Source organism: Canis lupus, chromosome 19, assembly GCF_003254725.2.
Source record: "Canis lupus dingo isolate Sandy chromosome 19, ASM325472v2, whole genome shotgun sequence".
Taxonomy (NCBI): domain Eukaryota; kingdom Metazoa; phylum Chordata; class Mammalia; order Carnivora; family Canidae; genus Canis; species Canis lupus.
The window spans coordinates 25,971,542-25,976,028 of record NC_064261.1 but is presented as its reverse complement, the minus strand read 5'-3'; the positions used below and the strand labels follow the sequence as shown (position 1 = coordinate 25,976,028).

The following is a 4,487-nucleotide window of genomic DNA, read 5'->3' as shown; positions in this document are numbered from 1 at the left end:
AAACTAAGAGTTGACACTTAACCAACTGCCCCGGTGTTCTGGGAGCTTAGTGACTTTTAATGATGATATTACAGAGAGGTCTTCCATTGTCTCTGGTCGTGTTTGAATAGGAACTATCTATACTATCATTTATGACTTAACCTTGGAAGTGATTAGATTTTACAATATCATACTCATTAGAAACTAGTCACTAGGTACAGTTCACACTCAGGAAGTGAATTTACACATTGCATGGGCACTAGGAGATAGCACTAGGAGATAGGGATCACTGGGAGCCATTTTACAATGCTACCAACAACTGCCTCTGTCATTACATATAAGAATGTGACAGCAGCACAATTTCCTTTATTATGTTTCCAAACCTCATGCTATTTTAGTCATGTATTTTAATTATAGCCACATAAATTTCTCAGTGCAGAATAAAAAATTGAGTATTCTGTATATACACCCATTTTGTTATATTTTCTTCTGATAAGAAATAAATGGCAGGTTATCTTGAATGCATAGGCTTTGTTATTAAGTCTGGATAATTTCAGTTTTTTTTTTTTTCTCATTCCTAGAGCATAACACTTCTTGTAGGCTATGCTTTTCTTTCTTTCTTTCTTTGATTAACTTATTTGGAGAGAGAGTGAGAGAGAGAGCATCCGAGCAGAGGGAGAGGGACAGAGAGAATCTCCAGGAGACTCTCCACTGAGTGCAGAGCTTCTTCTTCTTTTTTTTTTTTTTCAAGATTTCTTTTTTATTTATTTATAAGAGAGAGAGAGAGAGGCAGAGGGAGAAGCAGGCTCCATGCCAGGAGCCCGACGCGGGACTCGATCCCAGGACTCCAGGATCGCACCCTGGGCCAAAGGCAGGCGCAAAACCGCTGAGCCACCCAGGGATCCCTGAGTGCAGAGCTTCTTATATGTTAGCAGGTGTTTAGATCCTAGGACAAAACTCAGAGAATGATTAACTTTCTTGCTTGTCCCTTGAAGGGAAAAATAGTTTCCTTGGCTTATTCAGAGGCAAAATATAGAATATGAGTAAATGAGACCTAGTGTAAAAGAGCAGACAGGGAGCTTTTCTAAAAATGGAGTCCCTTCAGCTTCCCTACCTCCCTGAGATGACTCCAGCCCCCAATGACAACTTTATAAAGCTTCATGGGAGTCTGTGAAGTGATGGAACTATCCAAGATCTGTCCAGTCCTTATCCACAGAAACTGTAAGATAATAAAAATATATTACTTTAAAATACAGTATTACTTTTAAATAGACTATAGTTAATTAAGGCTCCCTCTTATAATTAAGACTGTTTCTTGTAATTGTTCAAATGAGCACTTTAACATAATAGCTATACAAAGAAGTATAAAAAATAAAATGAAGTATTAAATGGAAAAAAAATATTAAAAATATTCAAGTAACCAAAAGATTGAAGGAAAAAAAACAAAAAACCAAAACAAAAACAGAAAACCACCAGAGATAGGGAGACAGGTTGGTCATAGCCTTGGCAAAAATCAGAATGCTGTGTCTTTATTTGCTCTGATGCAGCCCAGCCAGGCCCTGAGACACAGCACAGCAGGAGTCTGGCCTTTGCCCTGGGCCTCTCCACAGGCTGGAGACCCATGTCTGCAATGCCAGCCCTTCCATGGGAGCAGTCTCAGCCCCCGCACCTGGATAGGGGAGTTGCTGCCATTTGGTAAGAACTGTAGTCAATTAGGGATCATTTATCAGCCTGGACTTAGAAGTGAGGATTTAGCTATGTGATGCCACCATTACTGCTTTGAGCACCATCAGAAAGGGAGGAGTGAAAGAGAAGAACTTGGTAGAAGTAAATAATAATAATAGTAGTAATGAAAAATGTCCAGCACTAGAGCCCCTTCTTCTACCAAATGCAAAAGCTACTCTGATGAGAAGTCCAAGGATCCCTCTAAAAGTAAACAGAGCACCAAGGAGTCCAGTCTGAATGGTCATGGCAAGGATCAAAGAAAGAAGTGCAGCGCTCCCAGTGTGGCAGCAGTACCAGTCTCATCCAGTTCGGCCAGCAGCTTTGGCTCCTGCAGCAGCTCTGGCTCTTCCTCCCTGGGCACTGCGTAAGTCTAGCACATATTGTAGCTCCCCATGTTCTCCCAGTATTTCTTGGTGTAGAGATGACAACGAGTGAGGTTCCTGCTCCAAATCTAAATCACCCAAAAGGAAAGGAAAAGATGGAGGTTTGGCTCTAACTCCACCAAAGGGCACATTGGGAGGCTCACCAGGAATGTGACCAAGGATCACATGATGGGGATAATCTCTACCTATGGGAAAATGATTGACCTGGTTGTAAAAAGGATTCACTTCCATCTATGCAACAGTTTTGAATACAGGGAGTTTGAGAATCCAGATGAAGCCAAGAAAGCACAGAAGCTCCTGGATGCAAGGCAAGTCCGTGGCTAGGAGATTACTGCTCCCACCGTGCCTGCACCTAGTCCCCTGGTTTAGTCCACCCCCAGGTGCTTCCACTACCTCCCCTGTGTTGCCAGTTCCCCCCGTAGAAGAAGATCAGGTTGTACCCCTGCCCCGCGGATCTCATGTGCATCTGCAACCTTGTCCCCACTCCAGCAGCACAGCCACAAGCAGCCCCAGCTCAACCCATCCCCTTAAGCAGGCTCTACCATCTGTAACTTACATCGTGTCCAACTCGGTGTTGTTACTTATCTAAGGATCCACTTAGGGCCAAGCTCCCGCTGCAGAAGTGGTGGTGTTCAAATGTGTGCCTGTAAAGATCCCCTCCAATTTTCTGGCTAGAAAGATTCCATGTTCCCAGTTCCTGAGACTCAGTGTAGTGGCAAAGCCAGCAGGACCAGCAGGACTCTGGGTGGCAGTGCAGCACTAGGCTAGAAGCAAGCTTTCCCATTCCACTGATGATCTGGGGCCAGTGTGGAGGGCTCGGTGACTCTCAGGAAAGGATGTACTTTTCACAATTGCTATTCCTGTTAGTCTTAGCCCTGCTCCCCTGCTTGAGTCCTCTTCTGACCTCTTGGGTCACTCTATATTAGTTGCCCCAAGTCGTTCTGTTCTTACATGTACCCATGTGCGCGCACGCACACACACACATACACACACACACACACACATACACACCACCCCATGTCTCCTTTTCTCTCTCAAAAACTGGTGAGCAAGCTAAGAACCAGCTCTTCACGGTCATCTCAACCCTGCTGTCACCGCTGTTATTTATGTTTTTTCAGCTTTTATTGTGCAGTCAGCACTATACATTTTCTGTTTTGTGTTTCTGGAACTTGGCAACATCTTAGATAACATTGTGTTTGTACTTTGTAGTGTAGAGTGAAAAGATTGTGTTGAATAAACCTAGGCTTAGAATGCAAAAAAAAAAAAAAAAAAGACCTGGAAACAAAAACAAAACATGGAATAACAACTACAACTAAACGAGGAACAGCAAAACAGATGGAAGAACAAGAATATTAGAATGATAGTAGACTTAAACCATATCAGTAAACTGCATGAAATCTTAGAAATAAGCACTTTATTAAAAGATAAATATTGTAATATTAAAACCAAAGACCAAATATATTTATAAATAGGTTGCAAATGAAATGCTGGAAAATGATATAAAATGCAGGCACTAAGCTTAAAGCAGTTAATTCAGACAAAATATATTCTAAGACAAGGAGTATAGCCAAAGATAAATTGGAACATTGCATTATGAAACGGGGTAAATTTCACAATAAAACATGACCATCTTAAATATGTTTGTATTTAATAACAGAGCTTCTAACTACGTCCAGTAAAAAACAAAACAAACATAAAACAAAAACAGCAACAAAAACTTACCTAGCGATAGAAGAATTAAACAAATCCACAATTACAACTGGAAACTTCAGTATTTCACATTTCCCAACATTTGATAGGCAGAGTACAGGAATAAATAGAGAAGATATGAATAATACTACCCTTCAATTTTACCTAATTGATATTTACAGAAGGTTAAACTCAGCAATTGCTGAGTTACATTGTATCTGAGGGCACTTGGAATTATCCTTAATACAGGTAACATACTGGGCTATCACATAGATCTAATAAATTTCTAACTTAAGAAATAACATAGCATATGTTCTTGACCAGAGTGGAATAAAAGTGGGAATTTATAATAATAGAATATCTAGAAATCTCTGAAATATCAGGAAATTGTTTACAAATATATTTATAAATCAAACATGTATAGATATTTGAATTCTCAAAGAAGAAATCACAAGGGAAATTAGAAAATGTTTTGAACTGAATGATAATGAAACATTTGAAACTTAAAAAATGTGTACAAAGAAGCAACAACATAAGTTTCAATTGGCCTGATACAAATTTGCATCTTTAATGTGAGGCGAATTTCTTCCTCATCCACTTTCTCTTGCCACCTCTTCCCCTAGTTTCCTTTCGCTTTGCTTTCTGGACTTGCTTCCTCTGAAAACAATCAAATGGACTAAGCAAAGTTGATACCCTCACTTGAGGGAAGAG

At 40.2% G+C, this 4,487-nt stretch overlaps 1 pseudogene; it reads left to right on the top strand.

The window, feature by feature from the left end:
• Positions 1 to 1,600: 1,600 nt before the first annotated feature.
• On the top strand, positions 1,601 to 2,456 carry LOC112652447 (RNA-binding protein with serine-rich domain 1-like; annotated as a pseudogene).
• Positions 2,457 to 4,487: the final 2,031 nt, after the last annotated feature.